The 16,793-nt window shown below is 38.8% G+C and overlaps 1 pseudogene; it reads right to left on the bottom strand.

Annotated features, from left to right (window-relative positions):
* Positions 1-7,609: 7,609 nt before the first annotated feature.
* Positions 7,610-16,793, bottom strand: part of LOC116895294 — a 13,721-nt pseudogene continuing 4,537 nt past the window's right edge.

Genomic DNA, 16,793 nt, shown 5'->3' with positions numbered 1-16,793 from the left:
GATGCTTTTGGTCATGGTGTTTATCATAATAGAAACCAAACCAGAATAAAGGCCCAAGCTTTGTAAACTGCTTTCCAGTTTCTTTGAAAAATATAGGGTTGGCCAGGAAAAAAAATTTTCCTCTGCCAATTGCCTCAAGGGCACAATTTCTATTTAAATAAAGTATGGGAAAATAATTTATTCATTTTACTTAAAATTATCATATACAATTTATTTTGATAATATTCTTCTGCTTTTCCCAAGTCCTCTTCATCTACCTGACTTCTTGTTTGCTTGCCCTTTCTCTCAAAACATAAGCAAAAGAAAGAAAAGAAAAAACAAAAACTGAAAGCAAACTAAAATAATAATCATCATCAGAAAAAAAAAAAAACCTCACGCAAGTAAAACAGAAAAACATGTGCAAACACAAAACCAAACAAAAACAAAATAATAACGTTGAGTCTTGTATTGATCAGCCTCCTGGCAGGCTGAGGGACTGCCCAGAACTATGGTTGATACATATACCTAATGACACTCCATTGCCCATACATGACATTCCCTTTCTCAGCATGTATGAACTGAAAACAGCATCTTGGGTAATAACTTTACGTCATTTATATCACAGGTCATCAGAAAAGATCACAATTATCAGAAAAGTCAGCATATGGTGTAGGAAGATCAGATTCCCCATAGCTGACATCCAGGAGCTTCTTTATGGGAAGTGTACTCCACAAAATTTCTTCAAAAGGACGATTAAAGCATTTAGAAGTATAAACTAGTGGCCATGATGACATGTCTCTTTATTTCTCACAGCAGGTTTTATAGTTAATTATTTTATTTCCACTTTACAGATGAAAACTTTAAGACCCCCAAGAAGCTAAGTAATTTAATCAAGGTCACATGGTCATTTATTTTATTTTAATGAATTTATTCTGGAGTTTATATGAACACCATGAAATTTATTCTAACATAATTAGATAGTGATTAGGTAGAAAGGAGTGAACTTTCTTGCACAAAGTAAATTTTCTCATTTTTAAAAGAAATTGTAAAATATATGCTAACAAAATTGAAAGAATTATATCTAATCCGACCACCTAGAGATTATGGCTTCCAGCATTTTCATGATTAAACACTAATTCTTATTTTTATAGGAAACTCTTAATCATTCATACTAATTTAAGGGAGGAAACTGGCAGAGAATTTAGAATCATTTATATCTGTATTGTGTGCTTTGGGGAGTAGAAAATTAAACTTTTTGATCATGTTCTGCATGGGCTAATTACTAAAATTACTTTTTCTTCTCGAACTGATCCTAATTCAGGGCAAAGACCTGGAAGCATTTTAGTGACAGGGGATTAAACATGTGCTGGGGCTAATTTAAGAACTGGAAACTCTACACATGGATAATTAAGATCTGACTACAGAACAAAAGCTTCTGCGTTGTGATGTGGGGGTCTTCCAGCCCTTCAGATGCTTTATCCTCAAAGCAATCCTGAAAGGTAGATTCAATTCAATTTGCTAAGCATCCATTGTGAGATTAACTGCCTCTATCGTGTGCTATAAAACGTCCAGGAAACAATCTGTGATTACAGGGGATATGCAACTCAGTGAAGGAGACAGCTCAGTTGTACATCCCACTGACTTTAATAATAGTAACAATAACCATTATAGGTAACATTTATTGAGCACTTGCTTACCTAAGGCCCAGATCTGGTTTAAGCTTCTTAAAAGTATTAGCTCCTTTTAGCTTGGTGTAAAGCAGAATGAGGTGAAGGAAATATTGCGCTAAAAGGAGAAGGAGGGAGACAATCTGAAGTGGAAACAAGGAATGAGTCCAAGCAACTGAATCAGCTGGAATCAGAGGCAGAAATCAACATCGTTAGGAACCTGGTTACTGAGATCTCTCAGCAGTACAATAACATGATGGCATGGACAGGAATCCTGAGATACATCTGTTTGTTTGTCTGCCTCTCTTTGACAATCAGTATCTGGCTCAAAAGTCCACCCACTCACAGAAGTAGTCTACCAAACATGTACTCCTCTCAGAGGCAGGCCTCCTGTGGAACATTGATGCTTTCATCTTAATCTTGATATAAATTATCTAGCATGAAAGGTAAATGGTCATACTTATAAAAAAAAAAAAAACTGTTGTGGTATAAGAGTAAAATATCCCCTTTCCTGGTTTCCCCTCCAGAAAACACCTATTCCACCCCACTCCCTCTGTTTCTATAAGGGTGCTCCCCACCTACTCACCCACCCCCTCCCACCTCCTTGTACAGGCGTTCCCCTACACTGCAGCATCTAGCTTTCACAGAACCAAGGGCCTCTTCTCCAATTAATGCCAGACAAAGCTGTCCTCTACTACATATGCTACTGGCACCAGGGGTCACTCCATGTGTACTCTTTGGTTGGTGGTTAAGTCCCTGGGAACTCTGGGGGTCTAGTTGGTTGATATTGTTGTTCTTCCTATAGAGTTGCAAATCCCTTCAGCTCCTTCAGGCCTTTTTCTAACATCTCCATTTGGGATCCCTGTCTGAGTTCAAAGGTTGGCTGCAAGCATCCACTTCTGTATTTGTCAGGCTCTGGAAGAGTCTCTCAGGAGACAGCTATATCAGGTTCCTGTCAGCACAGACTTATTGGCACCTGCTTAGTGTCTGGCTTAGGTGACTGTATATGGGGTAGATCCCCAAGTGGGGTAGTCTCTGGTAGGCCTTTCTTCAGTCTCTGCTCCACATTTTATCTCTGTACTTCCTCCTATGAGTATTTTCCTCCACCTTCTAAGAAGGACTGAAGCATCCACACTTTGGTCTTCCATCATCTTGAGTTTCATGAGGTCTATCAATTATATCTCGGGTATTCCAACCTTTTGGGCTAACATCTATTATCAGTGAGTACATACCATGTTTGTTCTTTTGTGATTGGGTTACCTCACGCAGGATGATATTTCCTAGTTCCATCCTTTTGCCTAAGAATTTCACAAAGTCATTGTTTTTAATAGCTGGGAGTATATTTTCTGTATCCATTGCTTTGTTGAAGGAATCTGGGTTGTTTCCAGCTTCTGACATAAGTCTTCTATGAACATACTAGAGCACGTGTCCTTGTTATATATTGGAGCATCTTTTGGGTATATGCCCAAGAGTGGTATAGCTGGGTTTTCAGGTAGTACTATGTCCAATTTTCTGAAGAATAACCACAGTGGTTCTACCAGCTTGCAATCCAACCAACAAAGGAAGAGTGTTCCTCTTTCTCCATACACTCGCCAGCATCTTTTGTCAGCTGAGTTTTTGATCTTAGCCATTCTAACTGGTGTGAGGTAGAATCTCAGACTGATTTTAATTTGCATTTCCCTGATGACTAAGGATGCTGAACGGTTCTTGGTTCTTTAGGTGCTTCACAGCCACTTGACATTAATCATTTGTGAATCCTTTGTTTAGCTTCGTACCAAATTTCAACAGGGTTATTTGGTTCTCTGGAATCAAACATCTTGAATTCTTTGTATATATTAGATGTTAGGTGACCTGTCCAGCAGGTCCAGTTATTCAGGGTCCCGAAGAGGTGCTACCTGAGGGTCAAGAGGGGGAAGAAAAGAAGGAGACCAAGCAAGGTTCTGTTGTCAAGGTCTCCTTTATTGAGAGGAATGTACAGCATTTAAAGCAGGAATTGAAGCAGGAACTGAAGCTTAGGGCAGGGGAGTACTGGGAAGTGCCCAGGGATATAAGGTAAATCATTAAACTGCAAGATAGTGTCCTTAGACCCTGAGGCAACAGTCTACCGGGGACAAGTTCTTTGAAAAGGTCAAGCCCTTCTCAGGAATCTGCTCAGGGCAGGGCTCTAGCTTTGCTTAGTTCGGAAGTCCGGTCCCCGACAGTTAGGCATCTGTTGGATGTAGTTCTGGTAAAGATCTTTTCCCAACATGTTGTTTGCATTTTGACCTATTAACAGGGTCCTTTTTCTTACAGAAGCTTTTGCAATTTTATGAGGTCTCAAGTCGGGGACCAGACGTCCGAACTAAGCCAAGCTAGAGCCCTGCCCTGAGCAGATTCCTGAGAAGGGCTTGACCTTTTCAAAGAACATGCAGACTGTTGCCTCATTGTCTAAGGAGACTATCTTGCAGTTTAATGATTCACCTTATGTCCTTGGGCACTTTCCAGTACTACTCCCCCCACCCCCGCCCTAAGCTTCAGTTCCTGCTTCAATTCCTGCTTCAGAGCTTTAAATGCTGTACATTCCTCTCAATAAACAGACCTTGACAAAGACACTGCTTGGTCTTGCTCCTCTTTCTCGCCCATTCCTCCTCAGGTTTGGATCCCCCTCGGTTCCTGTGAATTACAAAGCTCCTGTGGGCAGGGGCTGTCTCATTTGTCTATTGTTAGTCTTAGAGCATAAGCCATTGGTGTTCTTTTGAAGATATTTTCCCATGCCCATGTGTTCAAGACTCTTCCCCTGTTCAAGACTCTTCCCCACATTCTCTTCTATTAGATTCAGTGTATCTGGTTTTATGTGGAGGTCCTTGACCCATTTGGACTTGAGCTTTGTGCAAGGCAATAAGAATGGATCGATTTGTATTCTTCGACATGCTGACTGCCAGTTGAACCAGCACCATTTGTGAAAATACTGTCTTCTTTCCATTGGATGATTTTAACACTTTTGTCAAAGATCAAGGGACCATTGGTGTGTGGGTACATTTCTGGGTCTTTAATTCTATTCCATTGATCTACCTTCCTTCTTTGTACCAATACTATACAGTTTTTTTTTTATCACTGTTGCTCTGTAATTCAGCTTGAGTTTAGGGATGGTGATTCCCCCAGAAGTTATTTTATTGTTTAGAATAGTTTTCATTATCCTAGGTTATTTTTTTATCCAAATGAATTTGAAAATTGCTCTATCTAACTCTATGAAGAATTGAGTTGAAGTTTCGATGGAGATTGCATTGAATCTGTAGATTGCTTTCAGCAAGATGACCATTTTTACTATAGTAATCCTTCTAAAGAGCATGGGAGGTCTTTCCATCTTCTGAGATCTTCTTCAATTTCTTTCTTTGGAGACTTGAGTTCCTGTCATACAGATTTTTCACTTGCTTGGTTAGAGTCACACCAAGATATTTTATTTGTGACTATTGTAAAGAATGTCATTTCCCTAATTTATTTCTCAGACTGTTTATCATTTGAGTAGAGGAAGGCTAGGATTTGTTTTAGTTAATTTTATATTCAACCACTATGATGAAGATGTTTATCAACTTTAGGAGTTCTCTGGTGGAACTTTTGGGTTATACTATCATATCATCTCCAAATATTGATATTTTGACTTCTTCCTGTCCAATCTGTATCTCTTTCACCTCCTTTTGTTGTCTGATTGTAGGGGCTTCTACCTGTTTGTTTGTGTGTGTGTGTGTGTGTGTGTGTGTGTGTGTGTGTGTGTTCACTTGTATTTCTTTAAGGGAGTTATTTATGTCCTTCATAAAGTTCTCTATCATCATAATGAGAAATTATTTTAAAAGAGAATCTTGCTTCTCTGGTGTGATGGGGTATCCAGCACTTGCTGTGGTGGGAGAACTGGGTTTTGATGATGCAATGTAGCCTTAGTTTCTGTTGTTAATTTTAGTTGTTCCTTCTCATATTCCCTCCCTTACCTACCACTTCCTTCAGAATACTTGAAGAAATAGTTAACATCTAGAAATACAAGTCAAAACCACTTTAATGTTTCATCTTATATAAATCTCAATGACCAAGATCAATAAAAACAAATAACAACTCTTTCTACTGAGGATGTGGGATACAGGGACACTCCTCCATTGCTAGGGCGGCGAGTGTGTCAACTTGTATAGCCACTATGGAAATTAGTATGGCAGTTCCTCAGAAAGATGGGATTTGGTCTACCCCATGATCCAGCTATACCACTCTGGGGCACCTATCCCAAGGACTTTACTTCTTATTACAGAGACACTTGCTCATCTGCTTTCATTACTGCTCTATTTATAATATCCAGAAATTAGAAACAGGCTAGATGTCTATCAATAAAAGAGTGGATAATGAAACTGTAGCACACTTACACAATGAAATATTACTCAGCTATTAAAAAATGAAACCATGAAATTTGCTAGTAAATACATGTAGTCAGGTAAAAAAAAAGTCAACGTAAGTGAAGTGCACAGACTTCAAAAGACAAAAATGGTATGCATTTGCATGTATGTAGATATTAGCTTTGAAGCTTTTAATAAGCATAACACAATCTGTATTATCACAGGTATAGAGTAAGTTATATTTAGGTATATAGTAAGGAATTGGGGGATGACCTATTAAAGAATGGGAAATAGAATATATAATTATGGAGGGATGAGGTAGGAAGACTGGAACCAGAGGATTAAACAGATTGAATTCCTATATGATGCAAGACTACTTGCACAGAGAAGGTACCATGCTTAGTGGGCTGGGCCCTTCCACATTGATTGCTAATTAAGAAAATGCCCCCATAGACTTGCCCACAAGTCATTTTGATAGGGGTATTTTTCTCAGTTCTGACTTCCTCTTGTCCAGATAACTCTACTTTTTATCAATTTGACAAAACACAAAGAAAACAAAAAAAAAAAAAATAAGTAACACACTTGGTCAATTCGCTGAGGCCTCTGTGTCTGACTCTGGGCTCTCCAGAGGTTGATCTGACAAAGTTGTTTGAACTATAGAAAATCTCCTTCTGGGTGACACGTTCCTCCTTAAGCTGGCACCAGCACTTGTGTTTCCACTTCCATTCCATCATGAGATTTTGTAGAAAGTTGTTTCATTCCTGACGAGTTAGTTACACAAGGATTAATAAAGCTGTAACAAAGACTGTAACTAGGGAGTAACCTTAAGGCATATATGTGTACATAGAAGTTAGTGCAAACGTTTCTGACAAGAAAATCACCACAAAACTAATATTTACATTGCAACTTTGGGGACTAAATTCAATCTACTACAACAAACGTATACTGTACTCAAACAAATAAAATTTTCTGTAACAACATACACAAAGTAAACATGTTATTCAATAAATACAGAAAGCATTTTTCAGTAATTGTAGCCCGAAATATTTGTATAAAATTTATATTGCATACAAATATCAATAAAGCATTATACTTAAGAAACAGATTATTGCAAACGAGATTCTGGTCAATCTTTTCAAATATATTTCTTTAAAAGCCAATTTCACGTGGTCAATACATATAGCATATGTTTGGCTATGCCCTGGTCAGGATACAAACTCTCAAGTAATTTGCATTCTTAAAGGTATCTGCATCTTTCATCTGCTCATGTTCTTTTGAGAACAACAGTTTCTGTAATAGGTGAAACTAAAACTGCAGGCTTACAGTTCTCTGTTTTGTCCTTTCTTTCTTTCTTTTCTTCCTTCCTTCCTTCCTTTCTTTATTTCTTCCTTTCTTAAGAAAATCAGAGAATGCTTTCTTGTCATTATCAACAGACCAGCCATAATTTGGAAGGGATGCTGATGCTGATACAACATCCTCCATCAAAGTAAATTAGACTCTCAAGTGGTTCCAATGGCATAATACTGAATAGGATAGGATGCTGCTGCTGCTGCTGCTGCTGCTGCTGCTGCTGCTGCTGCTGCTGCTGCTGTCAAGGCTCACACCTCTTACTCATTTCATGTTCTTGACAAAGTCCTTGCCTTTCTTGATGGAGGCTTTCAGCTCACGGATGGCCTCAGCAATCATTTGCTCCTTGAAAGCACTGATTTTGCCAATGTCCAGATTCTTCTCCAGGCCCTTTTCCCCCAACAGCAAGGGTGTAGACAAATAAGTGCACTCTGTCTCTTTGGACTGAAGAAAAGAACATTCAGCAGCTCCTTCCTTCCCTTTCATGGCATCCATGAGAGAGAAGACAAAGGGGGCAACAGCATATGATACTGTTCACACACCTGGTGTAGCAGCAGATCTGAGTTACATAGAGACCAGACATGGACAGAGTGGCAGAACCTTCTCCAGCCTTGGCCTTCACAACATCTATGCCAGCCTTCTGGATCCTCCCAGTGAGTGTAGCCAGCTGATCTTGGAGAAAGTCAACCTTGGGGATACACTGAGAGATCGGGGGATGATCGTCTTCCTGGAATGGCCACCAATTTCAGGCATGTTGACTCGAGCTGGATCCAAATCCTTTAGCTTTGTCACAAATGTGCTCGCTCTGCCAGTTCCAACAGTCGTCACACCAAAGACCTTGTAGGAGCTGTACATGCCATGCTTCTTGAAAACTCATATTGTGATGGGGATGGTGGAGTGAATTGGGTTGGCAATGATGCAAATCGTGGCTTCAGAGCAGTGCTTAGCACAGGCAGCCCTTAAAGTGCCCACAATGGTAGTTTGGGTATTGAACAGGTCATTCTGTATCATTCCTGGCTTCCTGGGCACTCTGGCTGGGATGACAACCTTTTAGGCAATGTGGTAGCTGCTCCAGTCCATGGTTGCCTTTCACATTTGCTCTGGTCTCTCTATAACTCAGATCTGCTGGTACACCAGGTGTGTGAGCAATATTGTAGAAGGTCAGGAGGCTCACTAGGGGGCTGTTCTTCAGCAGAAGTTAAAGGGGGTTGCCCAGAAGCTCCCAATACAGCTGCTTTAGCATTGTTCTGGACCGAAGTGCTAAAGCTGTGGTGGAGCAGCACAGGCAGCAGAGTCCAAGAGCAGACAGCATGGCTGGGGCAGGCAGGGCACGGACCTATAGGCACTGGAGCTAACTTAATAGACTCCTAGTGAAAAGTCAGAGTAAGACTATTCATCCCATCTGTCTTATAAGAGCATTAATGCTGTGCAGAGACATGTATATATGTGTACGTGAGTGTACATTTGTGTACCCTTTCACTATGTGTGTGTACACATGCATGTTCATACAACTGTGTGTGTGTGTGTGTGTGTGTGTGTGTGTGTGTGTGTGTGTGTGTGTGTATAAATTACCAGGACTCTTCCTTGAGAACAATGGCAGTTGATTTTTTGTAATTTACGTAGAAAAAGAAACCCTGGGAAGATGGCCTCTGGCTCCCAGACACATGAAAAACCTGCAAATCAAACTTACACAGTGGCAGAGTCAAGGGAGGCAGGTACCCAAGAATATGACCAAAATCTTACTGTTCAAGGAGTGTAGTTAGGGCTCTACAGTAGTTGCTGCCATCTGTATTGGTTTTTGCTTGTTTGTTTGTTTGTTTGTTTGTTTGTTTGTTTCTGGAAGTATTGCACATGAACCACCACTTTTGACATATCCAGAATAATTTGTATCACTGCCAACTTGAGATGACCAATGTCTAGTCAACCTTCCAGAGTTAGGAAAAAGTCTATTGAGTTTCGATCCCTGGACTGTAGAAGGCAGATCTTTATGTACATAATTCACATGAGAATGGACTTCCTTATCAGGAAAGAGGTTCAACTGTGAGTTACTTGATAGGAAAGGCATCAAGAGCTGCTGCTTGAAAGAGGATGAGGAAAGTGGCTCCACATCTGAGCATGTGACTACTACCTACTTGTAAGCCTCATCTTCCCATCTTGTCCTCATGTCCCCACAGCAGCACAGGCAGGCAAGAACATCTAAGAGCATATTCCTTTGATCCAAATCATGAAGCATCATCCATAAAGACAGTTGCATCCCAACTTACGCCCTATAACAAAACCTTGTTTTTCCTTGCACCCAATGAGGATCTTTATACTTCCTTGAGAGGAATAATCCAATAATCTGCTCTCATGTACACATCAGTTATGTAAGTAATAAAGTTTTGCAGAGCAGTTATCCTCCATTGCAACTTTGAAAGCAAGCTTGTGTGAAGGGCCATCTACCACAACAGTGATCATAATACAGATCCAAACAACAGCAAACACAATGAACCCTGAATTACTGGGGAATTTCTAAGACTTCTATCATGTGATAGGCCTTGTAAATGAAGGATCCTAGAGGCTTTTGCCAGCCTTACACCCACTACCTCAGGTCAAAACTAGGCCAAGTACCAGCTTCCTACCTCAGGTCAAGGTTAGGCCAAGTTCCATTCTCCACTCACAGTTCTCAGGAAGAGCAGGAACATTCCTGAGAAACCACAGAATGTACTGACTGGTAGTCACCTGACCCTCTGGTCCCAGACAGAGTTCGAACATGTCCTATGCTTGCTAGCCAATACATTCAAAGGTCAATATGCTTAGCCAATAAGTTTAAACTGTAACATTGCTTATGCAACCTGTACCCTTAAAAAGAATAAAAACCGCTTGTTACAGCCATTCAGGGTCACTTGCCTGTCACTCACCATGAGGAGCTGATTGAAGATCAACCCTGACATGCTGGAAAATGAACCTCTTGCATTTGCATCAAACTCCATTCTCATGTCTCACTTGGAATCTCCCTGCAGTTGACTAATTTTGAGCCTTATCATGTTTTGACTATTATGTGATGGGAGGAATTCTTTTCTGGTCCAATCTATTTGGAGTTGTGTAGGCTTCTTGTTTGTTTATGGGCATCTCTTTCTTTAGGTAAGGGAAGTTTTCTTCTATAATTTTGTTGAAGATATTTATTGGCCCTTTAAGTTGGTAGTCTTCACTCTCTTCTATACCTATTTTCCCTGGTTTGATCTTCTCATTGTGTGCTGGATTCCCTGGATGTTTTGGCTTAGGAGTTTTTTTCCTTTTACATTATCTTTGATGATTGTGTCAATGTTTTCTACGGTATCTTCTCCCCCTGAGATTCTCTCTTCTATCTCTTGTGTTCTGTTGGTGACACTTGTGTCTATGACTCCTGATCTCTTTCCTAGGTTTTCTATCTCCAGAATTGTCTCCCTTTGTGCTTTCTTTATTGTTTCTATTTCCATTTTTAAACCTGGATGGTTTTGTTCACTTCCTTCATCTGTTTGATTGTTTTTCTGTAATTCTTTAAGGGATTTTTGTGTTTCCTCTTTAAGGGCTTCTACTTGTTTACCTGTGCTGTCCTGTATTTGTTTAAGGGAGTTATTTATGTCTTTCTTTAAGTCCTCTATCATCATCATGAGATGTGATTTTAAATCCAAATCTTCCTATTTTGGTGTGTTTGGATATACAGTATTCCCTTTAGTGGGAGAATTGGGCTCTGATGATGCTAAGTAGTTTTGTTTTCTGTTGCTCAGGTTCCTGTGCTTGCCTCTTGCCATCAGGTTGTCTCTGGTCTTAGCTTGTCTTGCTGTCTCTGACAATGGCTTGTCCCTCCTGTAATCCTGTGTGTCAGCACTCCTGTTGACCTGTTTTCTTTCAGCCAGATCTTAGAACAGAAAACTGCTCCTGGGTTTGTGTGACCTGAAGCCTCTAAGCAAGCTACTTAGAGCAGGTCTTACCTCTGCTCTCAGGTGTGTCCAGGCAACTGGCCTTCAGCTCTAGATGCAGGCAGACACCAGAAGGTTCCTGTTGCTGACTTCTCCCATGTTCCTGTATCCAGAGGGTACTAAGCAGGTTCCTCTTGGGCCAGGAATGTGAGCAGAAGCGGCAGTCACCCCTGGGCTCTCAGGATTGTCTGAACTTCTGAGAGTCTAGCTCTCCCTCCCCACGGATTTTGGGTACAGAGGCCTGTGGGAGTGGTTCAGCTCCAGGTGCAGGAAGAAACCGAAAGTGTCCTGACCCAGATGACTTCTGAATTTGTGTGTCCTGATGCCATCAGGTGGGTCCCTTGGAGTAGAAGAATTGGTCTTACCTCCGTTCTCAGGTGTGTTGGCACTCCTGGGGACTGGCTTTCGGTTCTTGGTGAGGCAGAAACTGGAAGTAGACTCTATATTCTAAGAGTACTTAGAACAGTACTCTGTTCTAAGAGTACTTTTTCTAGTCATCAACACTTCAGTGTGGGCAGGCTCTCAAGCAGATACCCACTCCATTCTCCTGTGCAGAATAAAGTGTCACCTTCCCCATGCCTTCTTCCAAAATCACTGGTCCCCCTTCTCTCTGCCCAAATTGTCTACCTTCTCCTTTTATATTATACATATATTTATACATATAATCTACTTACCTTTAGACCCTAGGTATGAGTAAAAACATTGTGTTTTCTTTCCTTTCCTAAATAATTACAATCTCTTCTCCCATTCCACTTTAGGCAATCTCCACCACTCTCAAAGCACTTGTTGCTTTCATGATCTGGATTCCACACATGATCATCTGAGAAATCACAGATGATATTTCACTTCCTGTGACTGGGTTATGTGATTTAACATGATGTTCACGAGTTCTACCCACTTTTCTACAATAACACAATTTAAATATGCTTTTCAGCTGAACAAAACTCCATGGTGATGTTTGCATATATATATATATATATATATATATGTGTGTATGTATATATGTATATATATGTATATATATATATATGTATATATATAATGTTCCTTTATCAATATTTTTATTCATAAACATCAAAATATGGCCAATTCCACATTTTCTTCAGTGGGAATAGTAAAGCAATACTTATAGACATGCCAGTATTTCAGTGTTCTGTGGTCTAATGACTTATATTCCTTCAGATACACAGCCAATAGCTACATTACGTGGACCTTTTTGGGTTTGTTTGTTTGTTTGATGAAACTCCATATTCACCCCAGCAATTTATATTCCCACCAGTAGTGTGTGAGGAGTTTTTCCTTACGTCCTTACCAGTATTTACCCTTTATTTTCTAGATTATAACCATTCTGATGGGGAGTAATAGAATCTCACTACAGTTTTTGTCACTCTGTATATGTTTACACATGAAGCTAATCTCAAGTGACAGTCACCCTTAATTTTTAAATTTTAATTAAAGTCTAATTCCAATATCTCCCCCTTTTCTTTCCTCCCTTCAATGCTTCTACGTCTTCTCCCTCCAGTTCCTCCCATGTTTTTGTCCTTACTCCCTCTCCAATCGATGATATCATTTTTCTTACCAGTGTTAAACACACACATGCACACGCAAACACCCTTGTAAATGTGAAAACACAACTTGCTGAGTCTGTTTGCTGTTGCTCCTGTGAACCCAGAGCTTGCCAGTTGTGTTAAACAAACCAGACGGTAAGTTCTTAGAACCCCTGTCTCTAGCTGTTCACTATCTAATGGTGGGCATGCCCTATCATGTCTGCTTATTTTCTTTCCTAATACAGGTGTGGGAAATTGAGCTCAGGTGCTCATTCTTGGTTGGCGTGCACTTAGGTGATGGACCATGTCAGTAGTTCCCTAATTAGTTTTAATTTACATTTTCATGATGGCAGAATATGCTGAATATATATATAATTTTGAAATTTTAATTTAAATCATATATATATATATATATCCTATTTATTGGTTACTTCCATGACTTCTTTGGAAAATTCACATCTCTTCCAATTCCTTTATTCCTTTGCATTGTTACCAATTGATTATGTAGGGATGTTTACTTTTAAAAATTCTTTATAGATACTAGATATTAATATCCTCTCAGTATATAGCTGGCAAAATTTTTCTTCCTTTCTATAGGCTATCCCTCCACTTTTCTGATGTTTTCTCCTATTGCATAGAACTTTTAAATTTTACACAATTTCACTTACCAGTTCGTAAAATCCTTTGCTGAGATATTACATTATTTTTCAGAAACTACCTATGAAAGATTCTGTCTTAAAATGTCTTCCTGAGCTATTAAAGTCCTCCTCAAAAATGCCTGTGTGACACTCTCACCTGAAATTAGTTTTCTATGTTTTCATCTATGAGTTTCAGGTTCTGTGTTATAACCTTTAATACACTGTCAATTGATTTTTTTCATAAGCGTAAGATAAGATATAATGTATTATTCTATTGTTGACATGTCATTTCCCCAGCACAATCTGGTGAAGAGGCTATCTTTTTCCCCCAAAGAGTGGTTTCACCAACTTGATAAAAAATTAAGTGACTGTGGGGCTGCAGAGATGGCTCAGCAGTTAAAACCGCATGTTGCTCTTAAAGGGTAACCTGGTTCAGTTCCAGTACCCACATGGCAGCTAACAACTGTTTGTAACTTCAGTTCCGTGTGATCTGATATCCTCTCCTGACCTTCATAGGTACTGCACAAACGTGGTGCATAGATACATAGGCAGGCAAGACACTCACACACATAAACTAAAAATAAGTGTGTCGTCAAAAATAGTTTTAAAAGGCAAAGCAATTGAATAACTCTACCTTATGGGTTTATTTATGGTTCCTCTGTTCTAGTCCATTGATCTTTGTTTCTGTCTTTGTGCCTGTACAATACTGATTTTGCTTCTACAGCTTTGTGATATGATTTGTTTACATAGCTGTGTAGTATAATCTGAGGTCTGGTTTTATGGTACCACCAGCATTGCTGTTTCTGAATAGTTGATGTTTAGAATCCTTTTTACTTCCATGTTAACTTGAGGATTGTCTACTTGAAGTCTTTAAAAAATGTCCTTGGACTGTTGCTGTGGATAATGTTGAATCTGTAGATCAGATGTTGATTCTGTCAGTTCATGATCATGGATGGTCTTTCCATTTCCTTGAAACTTTTTCCATTTTATTTTACAGTTTTTGAAAGTTTCATTGTAGTTTCTTTCAGCTCATTGGCTAAGGTTATTATATTATCATATTTTATTTTGTGAATGGTATTTTTTCTTAACAATTTCATTTTTGGTATATAGTATAGAGACTTAGTTTTCATATTGATTTCATATTCTGATGCATTAATAAACTGCTTATCATACCTCAGATTTTCTAGTGGTGTCTTTGGGAATTTGGGGATGTAGGATCATGACATCTGAAGATAAGAATAAGTATTTTGTTTCTTTTTAAACACTTTTATTTCTCTTGCTTTATTGCTAATAAGTTAGATACATTGAATAAAAGTGTCTTGATTGTAAAGAAAACCCTTTTTTAAAAAATATAATGTTGTCACTATATTTGTCATATATAGTTTCATAATTTTGTGGTATGCTTGTTTCTTCATAGCTTTTACTAAAAAGAAATTTTGAATTTGGTCAAAAGCTTTTTCTGATTCTATTATGTCATCTTTGTCTTTAAAATCTAAGTGTTGTATTATGTGGATTGGTTTGTGTATAGCGAACCATCCTTGTATCCCTAGCATGAAACCAACTTTTTCATGGTATATGATGTTTATTTAAATGTGCTCTTGAATTTAATTTTCAAATATTTTATTGAGAAGTTTGGGTTATTGTTTATTGTATTGATTCATCAACTGTGTGCCTGTGTATATTTCTCTCTCTCTCTCTCTCTCTCTCTCTCTCTCTCTCTTTCTGTCTGTTCTTACTCACCTTTGCTATCAGGGCAATTTTCACTCTATACAAAGAGGTTCATAGAGTTCCTTCTCTTCATATTTTATGGAACATTGTGAGAAGCATTGGTACTGACATTTGCTTAAAGGTTTAGAAGAATTCAGGAGTGCATTTCTCTGTTCTCAAGCATTTTTTCATTTTCTCTGAGAGACAGTTATTTGCTCAGTCTTGCTGATTACTGTGGACTTGTATAAATGTTTATGTTCTCTTATTTCCTTTTAGGTTGCCAAAATTTTCTAAATATAGGTTCTCCAAGTATTCTGAAATGACTCTTTATGTTCTATCAAAATTACTTGTAAAGCCCTTCCTTTCAATTTTATTTTTATTGATCCAATTTTTTTCTCCTTGGTTAGTTTAGCTAGAGGTTTGTTAATATTGTTTAATTTAAAAAGAACTATTCATTTTATTGATTTTTTAAATTTCTATTTTAGACTCTACTGCATAAATTTCTTTTTTACTTTTTTCTTTCATTCTACTGCTTCATTTTGTATTGTCTTCTAATATCTTTAGCTATATCATTAAATTATTTATGTGAGATCTGTCAAATGTTTTACTGTTATCACTCATAGTTATAAATTTTCTCTTAAAACTGTTTTGTTTTGTGAAAAGAGGTCTGATAAGATGTACTTTCATTTTTATTTGATTCTATGTATTTTTAACTAATATTTTTATTTTGCTTTGAAAAACTTTTATTGTTTATGTATTTTATTTACATTTCAAATGTTACCCCTTTCCAGGTGGTTTCCTCTCAATGAAACTCTATCGAATTTCCACAGGACCAAGGGCCTCTTCCATTGATGCCAAATAAGACTATTCTGTGATTCATATGCAGTTGGAGCCATGGGTCCCTTTATGTGTACTCTTTGGTTGGTGGTTGAGTGCCTTGGAACTTTAGGGAGTCTTCCTATAGGGTGGTAAAACCCTTCAGATCCTTTAGTCCTTCCTCTGACTCCTCCGTTGGGATCTCCATGCTCAGTCTGATGACTGGGTGTGAGCATCCCCATCAATTTTTGTCAGGCTCTGGTACAGCCTCTCAGGAGATAGCTATATTAGGCTCCTGACACAAACTACTTCTTGGCATCTACAGGTTCTCTCTCTACTTTGGTATTTTGGCTAAAGTCATCCCCATTAGGTCCTGCGAGCTTCTTGCTTTCCTGGCATCTGGAACTTTCTGGTGGCTACCCTCAGTTCCCATTGCTACACACCTTTATTCAATTTCCTGACCCTCTGTACATCTCCCCCATCTCCTCCCATACCTGATACTGACCCCCCTTTCACCCCTCCTTCTCTGTTCTTCTCCCAAGTCCTTCCCTGTCTCTACCTCCCCTTATTATTTTGTCCCTCCTTCTAAGTAGAACTGAAGCATCCACATTTTGGTCTTCCTTCTTCTTGAGCTTAATATAGCTGTGAGTTATATTTTGGGTATTCCAAGCTCTTTGCCTATATTCACTTACCAGTGAGCACATACTATATGTGTTCTTTTGTGACAGGGTTACCTAACTCAGCATGATATTTTCTAGTTCCATCCATTTGCCTAAGAATTTCATGAAGTCACTTTGCT

This window comes from Rattus rattus, chromosome 1, assembly GCF_011064425.1.
Source record: "Rattus rattus isolate New Zealand chromosome 1, Rrattus_CSIRO_v1, whole genome shotgun sequence".
Lineage (NCBI taxonomy): Eukaryota > Metazoa > Chordata > Mammalia > Rodentia > Muridae > Rattus > Rattus rattus.
Note: the sequence above shows the minus strand (reverse complement) of the source record. Positions and strands in the feature narration are given on the sequence as shown.